This window comes from Erinaceus europaeus, chromosome 9, assembly GCF_950295315.1.
Source record: "Erinaceus europaeus chromosome 9, mEriEur2.1, whole genome shotgun sequence".
Taxonomy (NCBI): domain Eukaryota; kingdom Metazoa; phylum Chordata; class Mammalia; order Eulipotyphla; family Erinaceidae; genus Erinaceus; species Erinaceus europaeus.
In genome coordinates this window covers 18,100,830-18,126,185 of record NC_080170.1, presented here as the reverse complement: position 1 = coordinate 18,126,185, position 25,356 = coordinate 18,100,830, and the positions used below count along the sequence as shown (strand labels likewise).

Sequence of the window (25,356 nt, the reverse complement as noted above, 5' to 3'; positions counted from 1 at the left end):
GAAGGGAAAATGGAAAGATACAGTGTGTTTAACTGAACATTTCTTTGACTTTCCATGAACAATTAGAGCAATGAACACTATTTTGTGTGTAAACATAAAAAAAATGCCATTTGAATGGGAAGCTCAGCTGTCTTCCTGGTGTAATGATTCTTCTGTTGGAAGCAGTCACTATGGCTTCTCCAGAGCATTGAGACAGACTCAGCAGTTCGCTTGTCTCTTTTAGCCTTACACTGGTTGCATTCTTTGCACAATGTTCACTAAGGGGGCAAAGTATTTGTAACAATGAGAACACGTTGAAGCAGTGTACAAGACTGTAAGATTGGGAGAAACCATGCTAATCATTGCTGCTGACAGCACTGAATAAACTGTCTACTAGTGTGGAGAGCACTAGCCATCTGTCATGGCATCGCAAGATCAAAGATACCTCTTTAGTTCCAACTTCTGTTGTTACCCCATCTCACACACACCCAGAACCAAATCTAAATAGGGCCTATTGCACTCCATTTTTCTTACTAATAATTTTTACTTGTTTACAGAGATGACCACAGAGAGCAAGGGTACATTGAACCTTTTAATAATCTTCCATTGTAGTGCAGTGCATGTAAAATTTCTGCAGATTTTCGATTGAGATTGAGGGCTGAGGGAGTTTGAACAGAGGTTATGCAAACAGGCTCCAATGACCCAGCTTCAAAGCCCTGAATTAGTTAAACAAACAAAAATACTTAATGGTAAATCATTCTTTCTTTGTCTGAAAAAACAAACAAGATTATCAAAAATAATTTTATTCTGTTACAGTAGTTTTGAATACACACACACACACACACACACACACACACACACAGGTTTACACAGCTCACCTTCTTGTATATGGTACTGCGTTTGGACTTGGAACTTCAGGGATATTCTTCAGGTTAGGTCTTTGCCCCAGCACTGATCTATCTCCTTGGTTGAAAATTTATTATGAGACTCCTTTGAAGATATTAAGACAAACACTGTGCCCTGTGATAGTTGCACGTTGACATCAAGATGAAGAACATAGACATACATTCTTAGAATGAAAAGTTGCCATACATTAGTTCTTCCATCCACAATGATTTCATGTCTGCAGCATAGATTTTATGTGTTGTATTAAATGGGCATGAGTGGGAAGTGTTTTGACTTCTGTTCTAATTTTGTAGACTGAGAATGCCAGTATTATGAATATTGAAGACACTCCAGATGAGGAAGGACCAACATTTCCTCTGGCACTTCCAGCATACCCTCACGAGGGTGACAAGAGGGATGAAAATCGTCTTGCATAATAATTATAACATCTCTACAACCCTTATAAGTAAATTTAATGAGTCAGTGTCTTCATTTAAAGTTTTAGATAAAGAGAGAAATGGAGAAATGAAGGAAGTGGCATCATCACTACTTACAGAATTCCTGGAAATATGAAGCTGACATGTTTTCTGAATTTGACTGTTTAAAGATAATTGCTCCACTCAGTAATATCCCTATTAGTATAGATGTGATTATTTGATTGCCAATAACAATTGCTAATAATATATTTCATACATTAATTCTTATAAAAAAATAAAGCCTATTCTAATAAGGATAATTATAGTGGCAGTATTGACGTGTCCATCTTTGAGAGATTAAACTTTTAATTAAGTGGTTAAAATGAACTGAAGGAAGGCTGGCGGTAGAACAGTGGGTTAAGCAGAAATGGCACAAAATGTGAGGAACAGTGTAAGGAACCCAGTTCGAGCCCATGGCTCCTCACCTGCAGGGCGGTCATTTCACAGGCAGTGAAGTAGATTTGCAGGTGTCTGTCCATCTCTCCCTCACTCTGTCTTCCCCTCCACTCTATTTCTCTTTGTCCTATCCAACAAAAACAACAGCAATAATAAGAACAATAAGGGCAGCCAAAATGGGAAAAATGGCCTCCAGTAGTAGTGGGTTTGTAGTGCAGGCACCAAGCACCACCAGTAACCCTGGAGGCAAAAAAAAAAAAGACTAAAAAATATTCATTGATATTGCACCAAAGTAAGAGACTCTGGGGTGGGTGGCAGGGAGAATACAGGTCCTAGAAAAGGATGACAGAGGACCCACTGGGAGTTTTACCATTATGTAGAAAACTGAGAAATGTTATGCATGTACAAACTATTATGTCTACCGTCAACTGTAAAGCATTAATCCCCCAATAAGAAATTTAAAAATGTATGGAAACTCAAATGAAAAAGAGAAATATAATAATCTTGGCAAAAATAATTTTTCTTAGGAGGCAAGATTTGTAAAAAAGGTGACCAGTTCTATAATGAAATACTTAAATTTAAATCTATAGTGAAATATTCCCACGTAGGAATGGGGCCAGAGCTAGAGTAAACAAAATAATGGAAAAACAAATGATTCTATATCAGGGTTCCAATGACATCAAATACAATGATTAGAATATTTCTTCCTTTTAATTTTTTTAAGTCTTTATTCATTAATTTATTGAATAACCAGAAATGGAGAGGGAAGGTGGTTATAGAGAGGGAGAGAGACAGAGAGACACCTGAAGCACTGCTTCCCCATTCTTGAAGCTTACCCCCTGCAGGTGGGGACAGGGGACTCTAACCTGGCTCCTTGCGACATGTAACATGTGAGCTCAACCAGATGTGCCACCGTTGAATCCTATGACTAGAATACTTCAGTCAATAGGAAATTGCAAATACACTGCACTGCTTGCCCATCTAACCAAAGACATGCAGCACCCCATGTAGGTGAAACCCCAAACTCACAGGTATATGATACCTGTGAGTATTTGCAGCCATTATTATAGCCCAATTTATTTGCTACACAATAGACATTCGTCATAAATATTTGTAAAATTCACATTGCAGCTGTCATTTTCTATCCAAAAACTACAAAGTGCCGTCTTCATGTCCCTGTTTCTCAGACTATAAATGACAGGATTCAGGCTGGGAGGTAACACAGAATACATCACAGACATAAAGAGATTCAGTGATGATGGAGAATTGGCAGCTGAACTTAAATATGCCAAAAATGTGGAAAAGAGGAATTAAATCACCACAGTGAGGTGGGGAAAGCAGGGGGAGAAGGATTTCAACCTGCCTTGGTCAGAAGGTATTTTCCGAACTGCAGAGAAAAGATGAACATAGGAAATGACCATGAAAATGAAGCAAACAAAAACAAACATCTAGCTACAATAAATGCATATTCTAGAATTTCATCCCCAAAACAAGTGTGAGCAGGGAAAGACATCACAGAAGAACTGAGGCACTACATTGGGGCCACAGAAACAGGAAGAGAATGTCCCTGCCACATGGAGGGATCCATAGACACAGCCTCTGAGCCATGCCACCATTACCATCTGTACACAGGCCCTTTGTTCATGATGGTCTCATAGTGCACAGGGTGACAGATGGCAGCATAACATTCATAGGACATCACTAGGAGGAGAGCATACTCTGTGCCTGCCAAAAAGAGGACCAGGAAAACCTGAGAGGCACAGCCCACAAAGGAGATGGAGTGGCTGTTGGTCAGGGTGTTCATGATGCACGTGGAGACAGTGGTGGAAATGTAGCAGATGCCAATCAAAGACAAGATCTTCAGGAAGAAGTACATGGGGGAATGGGCTGCTGGTCAAGGGAGGTGAGAGTGACAATGAGCAGATTCCCCAGCAGAGCCGCCAGGTAAACCAGGAAGAAGGCACAGGGTCTCTGTAGCACCTGGTCATCAGAGATTCCCATGAGCAGAAATTCAGTCACAAAAGTCACATTGCTTCATTTCTCAGGCAAGAGTTTTTTTCTGTGGAAGCAAAGATATCAGAGGCTCAATCAGTTGTATTCATTTCATTTACTCTGCTTTATCTCAAGTCTTAACATGACTTGATCTAGAGTGATAGGAGTCTCATCAGAACAGAAACACAGTACACAGGTTCTTCTGTTGTGATATTTATAGAGAGAAAATTTAAATATGAATGGTGTTAAGGGCAATATCATGAGAAAGAAAAATGTAGCAAAATGGTGCCTATTGTCTATCCAGAAACAGGAAGGATGTTGTCTCCATTCTGATCAGAGTGGTTATAGTTACAAAGCCTTGGCAAGCAATATGACTAGAATGTATCTAACATCTTCCCAGAGCAATTGAAATTAAATGCAAAATATATATGTTTCCTTTAATTACATCCAGGTACTCTTGAGGAAAAATCATGAATTTCACTCTTGACAAAACACTAATGTACACACACATGCAAAAATATGGTGGTCTGGGAACACAAAATTAATGAAGTTCTTCAGCAGATCCTGTACATTTCTTAGTCTATCAAAGAGAGAAAATATGGAAGGGAAATAAATTACCTCACTAAATAATTAAATGAGCAGATAGAAATATGCAAATTCTTTTTCTCTCAAGCCAGAAGTAGCAGCTGAGATATCTACTATGAAAATGGTCTCATTCCATTGTTGGCTCTCCATTCTCCTGTCAGATTGTCAAGGAGGAAATCAGAAGAGGCTGTGAACACCTAGAGATGGAGCATGATTTTCTGTTTCATCCCTTAGTCCTATGTCCTCATCAGAGTGGCGCAATGGTCTGTGTAAGGTACAAACTCTTCACAAGGACACTTACACTTAGCAGTGGCTGTGGATTCCTTATCCTAGCAGCTGAAGTACCTGCACAATTCCTGTGGGGTCACTGGGCTGCCAATTTCCCTGCCATGTTCCAGCACAGGGTCAAGGTCATTCCTCCTTTGCTCACACAGATCTCCGCTATGTAATTAGGATGGGAACTAAGGAGGAGAATGCTCATCATTTTCTCCAAAAAGAAATTCATCCCTCAGGAAGTAGAGGGAAATATTATTCATTTTTAAGTGGCATATCTGCTTCAAATATATGAAGTCAGTAGATACTTTGACCCAGTAGAGCACACGGCTTACCATCTAGGATGCCCTGAATGTGATCACTAGCACCACAGAGGACAACACCGAAGCAGCTTCATGATGTTGGACTGTGCTGTGTGCTTCTCTGTCTCTTCTCTCCACTTCCTCTTGCTCCTAAAAAATTAATGAATAGGGGACAGGTGGTGGCGCAGTTGGTTAAGTGTGCAAGGACCCATGTTCAAGCCCCTGGTCCCCCACCTGCAGGGGGTAAGCTTCATAAATGGTGAAGCAAGGCTGCAGGTATATCTACCTCTTCCTCTCTCTACTTTCTTCTCCTATCTGAATTTCTCATTACCTCTACCCAATAATAAACAGAAATATAGGGTTTTTTATTTTTAAATAATTAATGCAGTTGATTGTGGGTGATGGCTCATTATGTGAGAGTGCTTGGAATGCTACCATGATTAGAAGAAAGTATGCAATTGGAACACTTAAAGAAAAATATTTTTATCCTTTTTTCAGAGAGAGATAGAGAGGCAGAGAGAGAGAGAGAAAGACAGAGTGTCAGAGAAAGAGACAGAAAGACCACAGGACCAAAGCTTCCTTCAGTGTGCTGGAGGCATGCTCAAATTTGGCACCATTGTGTGCCAGTGCAATACAATGCCTTAAGTGAGCTACCTCTCAGAAACTTATTTTTTCCATTTTGGAGTTTTGATTTCTCAAGTAGGCTTTCTCAGTCTCACTTATTTCACTAATGATTATGTGTCCCCCACTCTGCTAATCTATGTTGTCCGAGGTCCAGCTTCCTTGAGATTGACTAGTGTAGCTATCTATTTATGCAGCACAACATTTATTCATGTCTGTGTTATGGATACTTCATCTGTTCCTAAACTTTAGGTAATGCTTATAATGCTGCCATATACGTGGCATATCATCTTTTCCTAAAAGAGCCAAACTTTATTTGATTATTCAAGAATTATTTCATTTATTACATATATGATGGGGAATTTCACATGATGCAGAGAAAAGAGCAGAGAGACAAGTCAAAGCACCACTATAGTATGTAGTGCTGGTTATCAGAACTCAAACTCAGGTAAGAAAGTCTAGTGTTCTACCAGTTGAACTATTTTTCAAGTGACATGTTTTTCTTCTAATGATGGCTTTTTCTCTGGAGATGCATACCCCAAAGTGCCACATCCTTTATCAGTGTCTTCAACTTTTAGTGAGCAGTTCTTTTATTTCCCTAGTAAAACTTATTCCTATGTATATTGTACTTTTTAACTCTCTTCTGTGTGGCTCTGAGCCCTCAATTCTTTTCTGTTAATTGTTTGTATATAAGCACAGCTGAATATTTTTCCTCCTGTGACTTTACAGGATTTACATATTGGCTCTAATGATATTTGATGATGTCCTTAGGATTTCCCCCCTTTTTTTATTTATAAAAAGGAAATACTGACAAAACCATAGGATAAGAGGGGTAGAACTCCACACAGTTCCCACCACAACAATTCCATATTCTATACCCTAACTTGATAGCTTTCCTATTATTTTTTAAATATATTTTACTTTTTTCCTTTTGTTTACCTTGTTTTATTTTTGTAGTTATTGATGCTGTTGTTGTTGTGTAGGACATAGAGTAATGGAGAGAGGAGGGAAGGACAGAGAGGGGAAAGAAAGATAGAAACTGAGGTTCCCGGAAGATGGCGGACTGAGAAGCTGCTAGTGGCCTGAGCTCTGACCACATCTTCTGGAAACAGTAGGATTTTCTGCCTTTAGTAGACCAGTAAATAAGGGGTCCTAGCGGTGACACCAAGGAGGTGACTATAACTTAATTTGGGTTAAAAGACAGAGTAGAAAAAAAAGGCAAATTTTTTTTCTTTTAAATAATTAATCCCAAAGCACACCTCCTCCTCCTACCCCCGCACCCCCCCCTATAACCCATCTCTGGGGACCACCTCCTAGCAGGCTCCCTGGCTGAGCTTCTTTCTTTACCAAGATTCCTGTCCCACCAGGGAGTATCATTTATTCTAAGTCTATTCCTGTCTGAAACCTCTGGCCTTTTTTCTTTCTAAGTAGCCAACCCTCCCACCCCAACCCACATAGCTAATTAAATTATTAAAAATAAATAAATAAATAACTCTTTCCTTTCACCACTCTTTCATTACTGTTCTTTTTCTTATCTTTTTCTTTTTTCTCTCTCTCTTTTTTTTTCTTTTTCTCATTCTTGTCATCCTTTCTTCCTTAATGCTACAGATTCCAAAGCCACAGGCCCCAACGCCCACACCACCAAACAGTGTGCTCTTTTGAATTCACAGATACACATTTGGGAATTATTTTGGGGAAGAATTCTGACTCAGAGTGGACTCTCACTGCGAGTATCTCTGCTCAACTTCCCTTCCTCCTTTAGCTACCCCTAGAATATACAGTGGATAGCAGATTTGCATAACTGTCTATTTCAGCTATCCTTGTCTAGTCCTGAGGATTTTTTTAATTTTTTTTTCCCTTAACAATCAGCTGCCTCTGATCATGAGGTCAGAGGTAATCTGGGACAGGGTTTTTTTTTTTTACCCTGCTGTATTTTATATTTTATTATTAATATTATATAAAAGAATATATCTCCCCCCCTTGGGTTGATCAGAATTAACTCTTAGGGTATCTTTCATTGCTAGGGTAGTGGGCATCTTATCTATTGTGGGAGGAAATTGCCTCGTTACTCCTACCTCCTCTACAGACTCTCCCCTTCCTACTCATCCTAGCTAATTAACCAAATTAAATTAAATTAAAAATAAAGTAATCAAAAAAAACCTTTCCTTTCACTGCTTTTTAATTACAACATTGGAGGAAAGGAATGGCAGTATCAGGGAAACAACAGTTGAGACCATCAAGGAAAATACTGATTATCTTGAGGCAATTAGAGAACTGAAAGCTGAAATAGCTGTAATGAGGGAAGAAGCTGAGGGAAGGGAAAGCAGACTAACAGAGTCAGAAAACAGATTAGTCAGACAGAGGATGAGTTAGAGAAAACTACAAAAGAGGTGAAAGAACTCCAAAAGAGATTGAGAGACACTGAAAACAACAACAGAGACATATGGGATGATCTCAAAAGAAGTAACATTCATATAACTGGCCAGCCAGAGGAAGAAAGAGAGGAAGGGGAAGCAAACATTCTAGAGGATATAATAGAAAAAAACTTCCCAGACCTGAATAACAGAAAGGACATCAAGATTCAAGAGGCCCAGAGAGTTCCAAACAGAATCAACTCAGACCTGAAGACTGCAAGACACATTATAGTTACAATTAGAAGGAGTAAGGATAAAGAAAGGATCCTAAGGGCTGCTAGAGAGAAACAAACAATCACGTGCAGGGGAAAATGGATAAGATTATCTGCAGACATGTCCACTCAAACTCTAAAAGCCAGAAGAGAATGGCAAGATATCTATCGAGCCCTGAATGAAAAAGGGCTTCAACCAAGGATAATATATCCTGCTAGACTTTCATTCAAACTAGATGAAGGGATCAAAACCTTCTTAGACAAACAACAGTTAAAGGAGGCAACCATTACCAAACCGACCATGAAAGGGATTCTAAAAGACCTCTTATAAACAAGAACATCACTATAATACTTGCAATATATCAGTAGGTCTCGAAACTTTACACCAGTACACATTGGTGATGTCATCTGCCCTTTGAAAATTGTATTTATTTTGTCTTTCATTTTTTAATGAGAGAGAGAGAGAGAGTGAGGAGAGAGAGGATGGAGAGAGAGAGAATGAGAGAGAGAGAATTACTAGACCACTGCTCTACTCTGGCTTATCCTAGTGCAGGTGATTGGACCAGAGATCTTAGAGTCTCAGGCATGAAATTCTTTCACATAATCATTATGCTTATCCTCAGTCCCCAAAATTTCAATCTTTATATGAGAAAAAAATTATGCAGAAATGTTTTAGTGCAGATGAATGGGCAAAATCAAGTGAACCACATAGTCTACTCACAGACATGTCATTCATTGGCAGACCACCATAGTCATCTTTATAACCTTAGCAACACCATATCACTGTCACCAGCTGCAGCTCCACCAATATCACTGTGATCCACAGAACATCTAAAGAGAAAAAGCAAGGAAAACTCATATAGGAAGATAGGAGATGTGTAAACTGTGTACAGTGAAATAAGATAGAAAAGATAGTAAGCATAAGATGAGGGAAATGGCTATACTCCTTTGGAATACAACTGCAAGAGGCCTACTAGCTATCTTCAGAATGGAGAACCCAAATCTTCATCTGCACTATTCTAGCCTGTAGGTTCATGATTAGTCAGCAATTTGTTTGGCTTTACATGTTAACTGTTTTTTCAGCCACCACGTTCCAGATGTTACCATGATGCCTACCGGACTTGCCTGGACATACAACATCACCAATGAGGCCTACTTTCCCAGAGCCACACCCAGTAGGGAAAGAGAGAGGTGGGCTGGAAATATGGATCAAACTTTCAAAGCCCAAGTTCAGTGGGGAAGCAATTACAGAAGCCAGACCTTCCAGCTTCTGCATCCCACAATGACCCTGGGTCCATGCTCCCAGATGGTTAAAGAATAGGAAAGCTATAAGGGGAGGGGATGGGATACAGAGTTCCGGAGGCGGGAATTGTGTAGAGTTGTACCCCACTTATCTGGTGTTTTTTTTATAAGTGTTTCCTTTTTACAAATAAAAATTTATGAATAAAAAGATAAGGGAAATGATCAAGTGAGTAAAAAAGAAGAATTTAAGATAGAAAAAGAAGAGGGAAACAGGCTGAGTGGTACAGCATCTGCTTGAGCACAAGAATACACAGGTTTGAGCCCTTGATGCTAACTTGCTGAGGGACAGCTTTATGAGAGGTGTAGCAGTGTTGCAGGTCTCTCTCTCTCTCTCTCTCTCTCTCTCTCTCTGTCTCACTTTCTCTCTCTCTCTCTTCCCCTCTCTCTCTCTCAGCTTCGTTCCTTTTGCTCTAAATTTCTGACTGTCTCCACCCAATAAATGAATATAGTCAGAATTATTAAAGAAGGGGAAATGGTTAGGATAATGAAATAAGAACTAAAATAGTTGAAATGACTTCCAGTTGAGGATAGGATGCAGTACAGATAATGGATGGTGGATTTGATTCTGAATTTGAGCTGCCAAGTTCAATTCCTAGATTCATAGGGCAGAGTGATGCTCTCACCCAACCATTCTATCTTGTATTGTTAACGTTTGTAAACAAAATATTTTGCCATAACATGTATAATAATCATAAATAAATATTAAATTCGTTTAAATTAAGACAAAATTTTACATGTGTACAAATTACTGTATTTTAGGTTTAGTGTAAACTATTAAGCCCCCAATAAAGGAATGAAAAGACACACATTTAACATTAACAAACTATTTATTTTATTTTATTTATTTATTTTTTATTTTTTTATTTAAGAAAGGATTAATGAACAAAACCATAAGGTAGGAGGGGTACAACTACACACAATTCCCACCACCCAATCTCCATAACCCACCCCCTCCCATGATAGCTTTACCATTCTCTAACCCTCTGGGAGCATGGACCCAGGGTCATTGAGTGTTGCAGAAGGTAGAAGGTCTGGCTTCTGTAATTGCTTCCCCGCTGAACATGGGCGTTGACTGGTCGGTCCATACTCAATTATCACCCATAGAGCATTCCCTTCCACAAAGTAGGCTCTTCAAATCACTGCTCATCCTAGGCTAAATATGGGCCTCGGCTCACATCAATTTGATCTTCATGGATTAGCAGCTCAAATGTGCATCACACACATGGCGAAGCAGTACAATATCAAGTGAGATTTTCTGTCTCTGCCCAAATGACTCTTTAAACCAATGAGGAAGAAATATAACATTAGTATTAGAAAATAAAAGTTCTATAAAATGAACAACATATAAGATCTACTGGGGAGCCCACAAACTGCCCCCTTGTGAGTTGCTCTATTTTCATGGCTTATTCCACATGCCTTCCTTAGAACATGTAACCTGACCTTAACCTCCAAGTCCATTCTTCTTACCACCTACCTGCTTCAGACCTTAGAGAGAGCACTTCCTTTCCAAGATCCCAGATCCAGTGCCACATGGCTGCTCAAGAAAGGTCAAGCTGAAGTCCCCAGAGAAAGGGAAGGCAGATGTCAGCAAGTCCAGAAAGATGGTACCCAACCTTTGTTCTTTACCAGGAAGAGTTCCTGGGAGTCATCAGTGGGTTTGCTGGCAGGTGAGCTCAGCCCCCTGCTCTGAGTGGATAGGGCCTCAGGGGCTGGGCCACACCCCTGAAGCCTGTGGTACAGATGGAACAATCGCTGCCAAACAGGGAGAAAGAATAAATGGTGTCTGAATATTGTGCCTGGCTTGGAAATGTGTCAGAAGAAAGCTGAATTTCCCTGATGCCTCCATTTCTCAGAAAATGAACCTGACAGTGAGGAAGCCTGTGACTGCACCTCTTGCTAGGGAGCCTATTTGTGCAGAGAAAGAACAAAAGAAAAAGTTTGGTTGGTGGTATGTAGTCACATTCTCCCATATGGTTAAAAGAATTACCACTTTGTCTCAGTGGATTATGTATGGCTCATTCAAATATCCCTGCAACTTACCTAGCATGTGTCTGGGAGAAGGCCCATGACCATAAAGTTCTCCTCTCAGGTCCCAGTGGAATGAAGACATCAAAACTTACCTGGTTACCTCCAACCACAGTTGCTAATTAAAACCATCCTGACCACCCACTAGAGCAGTTGCATCAGGCAGTAGGAAGTATCTTTGTTCAGTAACCGCAGTGAGTTCTGAGAAATGACAGCAATTCAAAGACACAACCTCATGGATAACTCCCTGAGCATTTGGGCCACTCTTGAGATGGCTAAGGACTGGGATCCAAACAGATACATGTGGATTCCTCTCTGTAATAAACTTCGTGCCCCTTGACACTTTTTTCAATTATTTATATAGTGGAAATATTGACAAGACCATAGGATAAGAGGGTTACAGTTCTCATCTGCTCAACTCTGTATCCCACCCCCTGCCTTGGATGTTATCCTATTCTTTACCCCTCTGGGAATATGGACCCAGGGCTATTAAGGGGCGCAGAATGTAGAAGGTGTGGCTTCTATAATTGTTTCCCCACTCTACATGGGTATTGGCAGTTCAATCCTTACTCCCAGCCTCTCTCTCTCTCTTTCCCTAGTGGGGCAGGGATCTGGGGAGGTGGGGCTCCAGGATACATTGGTGGGGTCATATGCCCAGGGAAGTCAGGCTGGAGCCCCTTGACATTTTTGACAGACAAATGAAATACTCAATGATGATTCCTTTTTACACTCTTGAGCTTGACTACTAAGAGTATAAGTCAACAGTTGCATTTTCAGTGCTCAAAATAGAAGTGTTAGTGGTTTTCCCTTGGTCATGGAATGCCCTGTCCATCTTCCAACACATTCTGATTCTACTTATTTATTCGGACTTAGTGTTTGCAGAAAGGAATTCCCACTGACTTTTTCCCATGTTCATTTTGTAACCTGACACCTTATTCTATTTCCAAATAATTCTCATAAGCTTTTGCTGGATTAATTAGGGTTTTCTTTGTATCCTATCACATCATATGCAGATAGTCACAGTTTGACTTCTTTTCCAGTCAATGTCTTTAATTCGTTCCTCTGGCCTGATTGACATTGCAAGAAATTCCAACATTATGTGGAATAATAACAATCATAGGAAACGTACATCCCTACTATCTGCCCTAAGTGGAAATGCTTTCAGTTTCTCACAATGTAGTATGAAGTTGCCTATTGGTTTGTTGTATATGGACACCACTAAGTTAAGGAAAATTCCATCTATTTCATTTTTGAAGTTCTGATTATGAAAGGATGTTGGGTTTTATCTAAGGCTTTATCTACATCTGTTGAGATAATCATGTGGTTACAGTTTTATTATTTTTTAATTGATGCAATAGATCATATTGACTTATTCACATATACTGAACCAAAGTTCTGAAAAGTTGGTTTGAAACATGCAGACAAGTAGAATTGAACCACTACACACACACACCACACACACACACACACATATGCAAAAAAACTTTAAATGAATTGCGGACCTAGGTTTTAGGCCAGAATCTATCAAGGACTTAGAGGAAAATATTGGCAGAACATACTTCCATCTAAAGTTTATAGGCATCTTCTGTAATACAAATCCAATTGCCAGAGAAAGACTAAAGCAAAGAGCAACAAGCATAACAACAACAAAAGGGACTCCCTAAAATGAAAAGCTTCTACACAGCAAAGGGAACCACCTCCCCAACAAAGCGACTCCTTTCAGAAGAGGACATGATCTTTGCAGGCCATACATCAGACAAAAGACTCATAATCAATTATATCAAGAGCTCCCCAAATTCAGCAAAGAACAAAGAACCTCCTAACAGATGAGGAGGACTGAATGTCAGGAACATCAAGGACTAGGCAGCACTTGCATGTCAGGGGTAGGAAAACAGGCTTGCTGAAGCCTGTATATTAGACAAGCAGGGAAAAAGGTGAGGGTTTCACAGATTTCGTCATGACTCTTGGCATGGCTGCACAGTCACAAGGTCAGAGAGATCAAAGCAAGGCCCTTAGCTTATCAAGTTGGATCAGAGTGTCTGCAAGAGCCGGCTCCTCCCTAGTAAGCCAGAGTGTGACTAGCAGGACTGAACTGGTGCTTAGGCCTGTGGCCCGTGAGCTGCAGTAGCTCACTGCTGGGGTGTGATCCTCTAGTTGGCCTGACTTGGGGGCTTGGAGGGCAGTGATCTGTCAGTGGACCTGGATGCATCTTCGGCTTGTCTCTGAGTTCCTTTGAAGCTTACCAGAGAACAGAGAGAAGTGGGCTGTGAACTGTCTGCATGACTTCGCTGCTTCCTGCAGAAACCTGTCTCAGTGTTTTGACCAATTCCATTGTCAGTCAACCTGAAAATGGTGGATGGGTGCAGCATGATAGAACTGCATTTTCTGTGAGGAAATCTCACCCTAGGCTCCCTATGAGGCAGCAATTCTAGAATGGTAAGCACAAAAAGGTCACCACTCGCTGAAGGCTCAGATGCCACTACTATTATGATTGTGTCAGTGTAGTTTCTCAGAGGACAGCCAGCTTTGTGAACACTCATAGGCTGTCTTCAAAGAAGTGCCTGATTATGGTGTGGATGTCCTGTCAGAAGTGATCTGCTGAGTGTTTCTCGGAGTCAAGTCAGACTGCGAAGCACAGATGGACAGGTGGCTGTAGCCTGTGAGTTCATGTCTCGATAACACCAAGCCTCATCAGAGTTTCTCTAGTTTCAGGTCCCTTCCAACTGAAATACTGGATTGAACAATTGTCCACAGTCTTTCATTCCTTTTATAACCTCAGGTTGCCCTGGACGTGGAAAGCACTATTAGATAAGTTGATATGTGAGGGAGAGGCTATGTCTGCAGGAAGTGAGCTCACAGTTCTCATGCCTGGTGTGAGTAGAACATGGAACCCCTGTAACCAGGCAGGTACATTGGCCCCTACCCAGTTCATTTCACTGGAATCTTTCCTGCGTGAAAATGTTCTCATGCTGTTTTCCCAGTTTCTGGAGAAATAGGCACCAGAACACCCCCGAACAGAGTCCAGAAAGAAATTGCTTTTTAAATTGGATATTATGTCTTCCTTGCTGTGCCTGCACTCAGGTAAAACTGTGTGTCCTAGAGTAATCCGGATCAGGATTCCTCTCTGAGCTCTCCAAGGACAGCTTCCCTTGCAGTTCTCTCTCTCTCTCTCTCTCTGTGTGTGTGTGTGTGTGTGTGTGTGTGTGTGTGTGTGTGTGTGCATCTGTATGTCTATGTGTCTGTTTAGGGGCTGGGTGTGGGGAGGAAAATCCCATGAGGACTGTTGAGGTGAGGCCGAGGCAGGTGGTGGTTGAACCCGCGGTCTTTCATGATCATTGCCCAAGACAGGAGGGTAGGATTGAAGCAGTGCTCTGGAGCCTCTAGATGAGCTTATGGAGCCCAGGCCCTCAAGCTGCCAATTTCCCTCCTTGGTGTGAGTGTGTCTGGAGTGGAATGATGGAGCTCTGAGTGAGAACCAGCAGGGACAGCCAGATGGGCTGCAGGCTCTGTGCCTGGCTCCAGGAAGTGAGGTAGGAGCTGCTCTGTGGGGATATCTACTCCATGTTCTTCGGTCAAGGCAGGTGCAGGTTGCAGGTGCCTCTATCCACCTTCCTCCCTCTCTTCCTTCTCCTTTTCGATTTCTCTTTGCCCTTCAACTCAACCAAGAAATGGGAGACATGGCCAGTAGTAGGTATGGATTTCTGTCATGGTGCCACTGACTCCACAATGATAACACTGGTGGCAAGAAAACATTGAGAGAAGTGGTCCGGGAGGTGGCGCACTCGTAAAGCTTGGACTCTCAAACATGAGGTCCCGAGTTTGATCACTGGCAGCACATGTGCTAGAGTCATGTCTAGTTCTTTCTCTCTCCTCCTATCTTTCTCATAAAAATAAAATCTTAAAAAAAGAAAATTGAGACAGAGAGAGAGAGAGGAGACAGAGATTTCCTCAGGCTAATTAGTTTGTATATATTTAGTTTGTAGTTGACTAGAGATGGACCTGCTCTAATGTGCTGTCTGCTGTCTTCTGTAGGCAGAGGAGGAGGAGGAGGAGGTGTGTGTACCCTCCAGCCTGTGTGTGGAGCAGCCGAAGGCAGTTGCTCAGGCCAAGGGTGAGCCCAGAGTTTACGTGGAGCAGCTGGCTGGCCAGGAGGCCCCCATCCTCCAAGAGGTACCTGGTCCCTTCTCTGATCTCACTGGGGATGTGATTTGGGTGGTGGTTTATTCTGCACCCCGTTTAGCATGTTCTCATGTCACTGCATTTTGGTTGATGAAGTCCTTCTGAGTCCTGTTCAGTGCCATTTCCCCTGAGATTAGGAGGCTGCTGCAATGACACCCTCATGCAGGGCTTTGAAATCCCTACTTGCCATTTCCCTCCAGTCTGTCAGATGTTCACTGTCATCCTCTGTCAGTGCTTTCAACAGCGGGGATTAGAGTGTGTCTGAATGTAGATTTTACTCACATTATTGGCAATGGAAATGGCTCCAAGACCTGCTATGTTGTGATGTTTTTCTCTGACTGAGGAGAATGAGGAAGAGCATCTAAAGAAACTTGTTTGCCTGCAGGTGGAGCAGCTGAATCCAAAGGAGGAGGAGGAGGAGGAGGAGCAGGAGGAGGAGGAGGAGGAGGAGGAGGAGGACGAGGACGAGGAGGACGAGGAGGAGGAGGAGGAGCAGGATGAGGAGGAAAAACCTGAGTGTGTGAGGTTGGAGGAGTTATTGCTGGAGGAAGAAGAGGAGGAAGAGGAGTTGGTGTGTAGGGCGAAGAAAGAGGAGGAGGAAGAGGAAATGGTGTGGATGGTATTGGAAGAGGAGCAGGAGAAGGAGAAGGAGCAGGAAGAGGCAGAGGAGGAGGAGGCGGAGGAGGAGGAGGAGGAAGAGGAGGAGGAAGAAGAAGAAGAAGAGAAAATGGTGTGGATGGTGTTGGAGCAGGAGGAGGCAGAAGAGAAAATGTTATGGATGGTATCGGAGGAAGAGGAGGAGGAGCTGGAGGAGGAAGAGGAGGAGGAGGAAGAAGAGGAGGAGGAGGAAGAAGAAGAGAAAATGGTTTGGATGGTATTGGAGGAGCAAGGGGAAGAGGAGGAGGAGGAGTTGGAAGTGGAAGAGGAAGAGGAGGTAGAAGAGGAAGAGGAGGAGGAGATAGAGGAGGAGGAGGTTAAAGAGGAAGAGGAGGAGGAGGAGATGGAGGAGGAGGAGGAGATGGAGGACATTGAAGAGGAAGAGGAGGAACTCATGAATAACATCAAAGAAGACCAGCCAGTGGTGGTGGCGGAGCATGTCAAAGTAAAGGATGCTTGCACAGGGATCGACGAATATTTTTTAACAGCTTCGGAAGAGGAATTTTCTAGCGAGGTGAGTGACAAATTGACTGGAAGGAGGGGCCTGTGCTCATGGGGCTGCCCTGCTTGCTGGGGGAAGCTCATGTGGAGTTTGGATGACGGTCTGTGCAGTACCTTCTCCACAACTGTTCTTACACCTCTGGTTTGTCAAGTGTACAAATATCTAAATCTGTGACCAGCCTGCTATGCTGAGAGTCTCTGCTTCTGAGATGGTAAAAATGTTAACAGGGTTTTGTTTTTTTCTTTTGAGCTTCTATGAATATTTCTGGGTGGGTCACACAGATACTTGCTTAGAGGAGGTGCAGAGGGAACACGCTGAACAAAGGTTTTTCTTCAACTTCGATAGACACATGTGTCTGAGCTTCCAGCAGCCAAGGCAGCAGTGGCTCACCAAAAAGAAGTAGTAGAGTTCTCCAGTGAAAGCTTTTTTCTTAAAGAAAGCACCAGCTAGATGATCTGATGGAGGCTGATGCTTTCCTCTCTGTTAGCAGGATGAAGAACACTACCTCAATTCAGACTCTGAAGACACCGAATCCTCGGAGGGCCAGGTAGATGCAGAGAACCTACTGTGGCTTCTCTCCCTTCTGGAGGAACGAGACCCCCTGGTGGAGGTTGTGACCACACTCAAGATTTCCTCCATTTATGAGGTGATGCCGGGGTTTCCTTTGGGGATTGTGATTTAATTTTGCCTTGTTCCTAGACCTGGTTCACAGTGGCTCTTATACAGGTTCACTTCAGCCCGTGAGGTAGCTCAAATTTTCTTTAAGGTTGTTTTTGAGGGATACTGACTAACTCTCCCACTTATCTTTTTCTTATTTATATTTACACAAAGGCCAAATATCTTACTTAGAGAGAAGTTAGATCATTTGCATTTTGTGTCTATTTACAAGTAATGTGTTGACTGGGGAGAGAGAGAAAAATCAAGAGGAAAGAGAGATTTAAAGAAGCAAAGAGTAGGATACCTGCAGCATTTGATACCTTTTGTAAAACTTCCTCTCACAGCTGGGGATCAAGGATTTCAACCTGTGTCATGGACCATGGGAATGTATGGGCTCTTACTGGTATGCCACCATCCCACAGCCTGTTTTGCAACACCCTGAGATTTCATTTTCCACGAAATCATTTCCCTCCATGGAGAGAGGGATTTCTTTGAGTTCTAGACCCATCAAGTCTGTTTAGGAGTCTCAGGACTGCCCGATTAGTGCCCCAGCTGGAGGAACAGCCTGATAGTGACTAAAGAGTCATCGTGAAAATATGCCAGTCTGTTGCCCATATTCAGCTTTTGCAGTCCTTGCTTTGCTAAGGTTAGCTTTGGCGTGAGTGAGAGAGCTGTAATAGGAAGTAGGTGATGAGGGTATCTAAGTCTATGTGGACACTATTTCATTATACACTTGATACTGACTCACTACAGACTATTGTGTATTTTTGCCTTTAGGTCTATATTTTGCCCTAATTTATGAATACATGTTAATATATGCTCAATCTGGTAGGCCCTGGCCTATATCTAGCTTTTGGTATGTCATTAGGAAGTGAAGCTCCTGGAATGGACGTAGAGAATACAATGAAAGCCAAGGTCTCACCCGAGTGATGAGGGTGAAGGGTTGGCAATCCATGCCTTACCTCTCTGTACCAAGTCTGAGGTGAAGCATGCTGAGATGGTACTCATTGCATTGATCAGGTTGGAATCGGTGGATGCAATATCATTTAGCCTCATTGGAGAGAAGCATGCAGGGAAGTGAGCCCCACCCAGAGGTATCAGGATTGGGAGAAACATAGGCTCTATAGAGGAAAGGGAGATTCCTGTTGTCCTAGGGTTTAAGAAGACTTCCCTATGGTTTTGTTAATTTATCCTCTCTTAAAGAATTTTTTTTAAATAGAAGACAATAGTTATTTATTGCAATAATCACATTGTTTGGCAAATGGGTAAACTTTGAAAAATCCCTTTGTTTGGATTTGTTATATCATACACACCAGCACCATAATTTATTGCCTTTGACATTATTTGCATATAGCTATGCTACCAGCTTCTTTTGTTCTCCCTGGACAAAGCTTATAAGAGAGTCAACCTATCAAAGACTCAGCCTATGTATTCAAAAGACGCAGTCTGTGCTTTAAATAGTTTGAGACATCCAATCAATTTTCCCCTCTCAGACTAAATAAATAGTGATTTAAATGACTACAAATTGATAGGAGTGTACTTTACACAATTCCCACCTCCCCCCCAAAAGTCAGTGTCACATCCTCTCGCTCCGCTCACCCCCCAGTCTCATGAAGTTGAAGATCCACCCTCACCCTCCACTCAGGGCTTTTACTTTAGTGCCCTACTACAAATTTAGTCAGATCTTGATTTGAGTTTCCCTTTCTGTTCTTCTTTCTCAACTTCTGTTTATGAGTGGGATCATCCCATACTCGTCTTTATCTTTTTGACTTAGCTGACTTAACATAATTTCTTCTGGCTTCATGCAAGATGGGTCAGAGTAGGTGTGTTGACTGTTGTTTATAGCTGCGTAGTATTCCACTGTGTATGTAGACCACAGCTTTCTCAGCCATTCATCTGCTGTTGGGTACTTGGGTTGCTTCCAGGATGTAGCTCTTATGAATTGTGCTGCTAGGAAAATAGGTGTACACATATCTTTTTGGCTGGGTATTATGGTGTCCATCGGGTATGTCCCCAGCAGAGGGATTACTCGGTCATATGGAAGGTCCATGTCTAGCCTTGTCAGAGTGCTCCAGACTGCTCTTCAGAGAGGCTGGACCAATTTACAATCCCACCAGTAGTGCAGAAACGTTCCACTGTCCCCACACTCTACTCTCTCCCGCATTTGTTGCTGCTGTCCTTTTTGATGTATGCCATTCTCACAGGAGTGAGGTAGTATCTCAATGTTGTCTTTATTTGCATTTCCCTGACAATCAGAAACCTGGAGCTATTTTTCATATGTTTGTTAGCATTTTGGATGATCTCTGTCGTGAATCTTTTGTTCTTATTCTCTTCCCACTTTTTAACGGGGTCATTTGCTTTTTTGGTGCTAAGTTTGCTCAGCTCTTTGTATACTTTGGTGATTAGTCTCTTGTCTGATGTTTGCATGTGATGATCTTCTCCCATGGTGAGGAGTCTCTTTGTTTGTGTGATAGTCACTTTGGCTGTGCAGAAACTTTTCAATTGGATGTATTCCTACTGGTTTGTTTCTGCTTTAGTCTTCCTTGCAGTTGGCTTGGTTTCATCAAAGATATCCTTGAGGTCTAGGTAGGAAAGTGTTCCACCAATGCTTTCCTCTAAGTGTTTGATAGTTTCTGGTCTAACGCCCGGCCCCTTGATTCATTTGGAGTTGATTTCTGTTTCTGGTGAGATAAGGTGGTTCAATTTCATTCTTCTGCATGTTACAACCCTGTTTTCCCAGCACCATTTATTGAAGTGAGCCTCCTTCCTCCATGTAATCCTTTGCCCCCCCCCTTTTCAAAGATTAGATGTCCATAGTTGTGGGGGTTAGTTCTGGGCTTTCAATTCTGTTCCACTAGTCTGTGTGCCTATTTTTGTTCCAGTACCAGGCAGTTCTGATGATGATGGCCTTATAATATAGCTTGAGATATGGCAGTGTGATGCCTCCATTTCTATTTCTTTTCCTAAGATTGTTAAGGCAATTCTAGGTGTTTTCTGGTTCCAGTTAAATGACTGTAGTTTTTTTTAATAGTATTTTGTTTTTTTAATATTTATTTTATTTATTTATTCCCTTTTGTTGCCCTTGTTGTTTTATTGTTGTAGTTATTATTGTTGTTGTCGTTGTTGGATGGGACAGAGAGAAATGGAGAGAGGAGGGGAAGACAGAGAGGAGGAGTGAAAGATAGACACCTGCAGACCTGCTTCACCACCTGTGAAGCGGCTCCCCTGCAGTTGAGGAGCCGGCCTCGAACCGGGAATCTTATGCTGGTCCTTGTGCTTTGCGCCACCTGATCTTAACCCGCTGCGCTACAGCCCGACTCCCCATGACTGTAGCTTTTATCCTATTCTCTTAAGAGGAAGTATGGTGTAACTTTGCTGGACATTGCATTACATTTGTATATGGCTCTAGGGAGAATATTCATTTTGAATATATTGAGTCTTCCAATCCGTGAGCATGGGATGTCTTTCTATTTCTTGGTATCAGTGTCTATTTCCTTGAATAGGGACTCATAGTCATAAAGATGAAAGCTCATCTGGGAGCCTGCTAGGACCAGCTCTCCAAGCCCTGGGGAGTGGTTATCTGGTGGAGGGGAGGGATGGCTTCAACAATAATCAGAAAATGTCTTTTCTTTTTCCTCCATTTCCTAACCCAACTAGAGTCACAGGACCCCTCCTTGGTGTCACAGGTAGGACTTCTTGTTCACCGTCCTGCTCACAGCCCCATATCCTACCCTATCCGGCTCCTGATGTAAGAGCTCATACCAGCAGCTGCCTCCAAGTCACCATCTTGGCTCCACCCATTTCTCTCCTTTTCTCACAACCCATTCCCCATTGATTTCTGGCTGTCTCTATCAAATAAATAGGAAAATACAATTTTAAACATTTATAATTTGCATGTTTATATCATGATGCCTTCTTTTTCATTGTTAAGTGTTTTGAATAGAGAGAAATGATTGACACCAAGACACAAAGTATAGCTTACAGGAAAATTCAAATCATTGGAGCCAGGCGGTAGCACATCTGCATAAGCACACACATTACAGTATGCATGATTCCAGGTTCAAACGCCTGATCCCCACCGGAAAGGGGAAAGCTTCACGAATGGTGGGGCAGTTCTGCAGGTGTCTCTGTCCCACCCTATCTCCCCTTCCCCTCTCAATTCCTCTCTTCTCTATCTAATAATAAATAAAAACCCTTTAAATAGTTAAAAAAGAAAAGAAAATTCATATCATTTACCTCATCCAAAGCTCTGCGTAGCACCCACCCTCTTCCTGGCACTGCACTGTGAGCTCCAGGTGTCTGTTTTGTCCATCACTCTCACAGACATCCTGTGGGATTTGACTGAGATTGTCACCCCAGCTCACAGACCAACAGGAGCTGGCCTCGAGGTCATGCACTGCACCAAGGTGACATGACATAGCAGCCACTACTAAGTGCACAGGCAGGAACTGGATCTCAAAGGTGAAGAAAGCGTATTTTGACTCCTAACAGAATTCAGTCATGATAGACTGTAATATGTCCTTTACTTAGCAGGACTGATGTTTTTTTTGCTGTTGTGTTTATTTAATGTATCTGTCAAATGGAAAATATCAACAAAACTACAGGATAAGAGGGGTAAAGATTCCACATATTTCCCACTACCAGAGTTCTGTTTCCTGTCCCCTCCATTGGAAGCTTTCCTATTCTTTATGTATCTGGGTGTACGGATCCAGTATCATTGTTGGATGGAGAGGTAGAAGGTCTGGCTTCTGTAATAGCTTGTCCACTAACCATGGACATTGGCAGGTCAGCCCATACTCCTAGCATGTTTCTATCTTTCACTATTGGGGCAGGGCTCTGGGGAGGTGGGGTCCCAGTGTACATTGGTAAGGTTTTCTCCCTGGAAGAGTCAGGTTGACAACATGATAGCATCTTCAATTTGGTGTCTGAAATAGCATTGAGATACATAGAAGAACATTTTTTTTTAAATAATCTGCAATATAAAGACAGAAATATAGGAGCTAAGATTTGAGATTTCCATCTTGGAAAGAATTATTAGAAATAATTTTTCGAAATATTCCAAGGGGCCCATGACATTACTGATGATTGCCGGAGCCTGAGAGCTAACATGCAGGTCAGCCAAAGGTATAACCTTGGAGGTGGCATCAGGGTAGAAAATAGAACTTGAAAGCTGCATCAGGAAAGAGAGTAGCTCCCAAGCTGGTGCTTTTTTTTTTCCTTCTATCAATAAGATTTATAAAAAAAGTCTGATTTTGACATAAAACATTTCTCATTATTTTATGTGGAGACTATTTTTGGACCATTAGACTGAGCAAGCTAAATTCACCTCTTAGACCTCTGATAAGTGATGCCCAGGTTTGAACTTGATGAAATTACCAATCCTGTACTCTAGACTGGATGACATTTCCAGCAGGAAGTTCATTTGTTTGAAAACATCTCCAAGGACTCTTCTGTAAATCAGATCTCTTTGGTAGGAGGTGGTAGGTGTTTTTGTATGTAGAAATCAATCCTGTGAAGGTACTTTTTCTTGGAAACATAGATTCAGAAGCAGCCACGAAAGCTGTCATGCATGTCCTTGAAGGATTCACTAGAAGAATGTGCCTTGATTTCATTCTAGTCCGTTGAAATGGGACTGCCCAGAAGATCACTAACACCGTGATGCTTTGCTCTGATCTTGTAGACTGAAGAGGAACGAGGACCACCAAGACGACGTGGGGAGGTCCATACAGGACTGTCCTTCTCCTTTCTCCTTCAGAACAGACACACTGGCATGCAGTTAGAATTATCCATCACTGCACGCAGAATTGCAGAGAGGGTGCGTTTCTTTCTTTGGTGATGTATGGGGGAGCAGAGGTGTTCATTTTGAGGGAGATTTAGTTCCTGTATCTGGTTTCCCATTGACCATAACTCTGGGCATTCAGGGTTGAGGGAGTTTGAACAGAGGTTATGCAAACAGGCTCCAATGACCCAGCTTCAAAGCCCTGAATTAGTTAAACAAACAAAAATACTTAATGGTAAATCATTCTTTCCTTGTCTGAAAAAACAAACAAGATTATCAAAAATAATTTTATCCTGTTACAGTAGTTTTGAATACACACACACACACACACACACACACACACACACACACACACAGGTTTACAAAGCTCACCTTCTTGTATATGGTGCTGTGTTTGGACTTGGAACTTAGGTATGTTCTTCAGGTTAGGTCTTTGCCACAGCACTGATCTATCTCCTTGGTTGAAAATTTATTATGAGACTTCTTTGAACATATTAAGGAAAGCACTGTGCCCTGTGAGAGTTGCACATTGACATCAATATGAAGAACATAGACATGCATTCTTAGAATGAAAAGTTGCCATATATTAGTTCTTCCATCCACAATGATTTCATGTCTGCAGCATATATTTTATGTGTTGTATTAAATGGGCATGAGTGGGAAGTGTTTTGACTTCTGTTCTATTTTTGTAGACTGAGAATGCAAGTCTTGAAGACACTCCAGATGAGGAAGGACCAACATTTCCTCTGGCACTGCCAGCATGCCCTCACGAGGGTGACAAGCGGGATGAAAATCATCCTGCGTAATAAAAAGGACATCTCTACAACCCAAATAAGTAAATTTAATGAGTCAGTGTCTTCATTTAAAGATTTAGATAAAGAGAGAAATGGAGAAATGAAGGAAGTGGCATCATCACTACTTATAGAATTCCTGGAAATATGAAGCTGACTTGTTCTCTGAATTTGACTGTTTAAAGATAATTGCTCCACTCAGCAATATCCCTATTAGTATAGATGTGATTATTTGATTGCCAATAACAATTGCTAATAATATAGATCATACATTAATTCTTATAAGAAGAATATAAAAACTATTCTCATAAGTATAATTATAGTGGCAGTATCGACGTGTCCATCTTTGAGAGATTAAACTTTGAATTAAGTGGTGAAAATGAACTGAAGGAAGGCTGGCAGTAGAACAGTGGGTTAAGCAGAAATGGCACAAAGTGTGAGGAACAGTGTAAGGAAACCAGTTCGAGCCCATGGCTCCTCACCTGCAGGGCAGTCATTTCACAGGCAGTGAAGTAGATTTGCAGGTGTCTGTCCATCTCTCCCTCACTCTGTCTTCCCCTCCACTCTATTTCTCTTTGTCCTATCCAACAAAAAGAACAGCATTAATAATAACAATAAGGGCAACCAAAATGGGAAAAAATAGCCTCCAGTAGTAGTGGGTTTGTAGTGCATGCACCAAGTACCACCAGTAACCCTGGAGGCAAAAAAAATAAATAAATGAGACTGAAAAATATACATTGATATTGCACCAAAGTAAAAGACTCTGGAGTGTGTGGCAGGGAAAATACAGGTGCTAGCAAAGGATGACAGGGGACCCACTGGGAGTTGTACCGTTATGTGGAAAACTGAGAAATGTTATGCATGTACAAACTATTATGTCTACTGTCAACTGTAAAACATTAATCTTCCAAAAAAGAAATTAAAAAAATTTAAAAATGTATAGAACACAAATGAAAAAGAGAAATATAATAATCTTGGCAAAAATAATTTTTCTCAGGAGGCAAGATTTGTAAAAATGATAACCGGTTCTATAATGAAATACTTAAATTTAAATCTATAGTGAAATATTCCCACGAGGGAATGGGGCCAGAGCTAAATAAACAAAATAATGGAAAAACAAGTGATTGTATATCAGGGTTCCAATGACATCAAATACAATGTTTAGAATATTTCTTCTTTTTAATTCTTTTAATTTTATTTTTTATTTTATTTATCTGTTTATTTTTTATTTATTTTTATTTTATTTATTTAGTCCCTTGTGTTGCCCTTGTTGCTTTATTGTTGTAGTTATTACTGTTGTTGTCGTTGTTGGATAGTACAGAGAGAAAT

At 41.5% G+C, this 25,356-nt stretch overlaps 1 pseudogene; it reads right to left on the bottom strand.

Annotated features, from left to right (window-relative positions):
* Nucleotides 1-2,812: 2,812 nt before the first annotated feature.
* LOC103127576 (olfactory receptor 14A16-like) lies at nt 2,813-3,779 on the bottom strand (annotated as a pseudogene).
* Nucleotides 3,780-25,356: the final 21,577 nt, after the last annotated feature.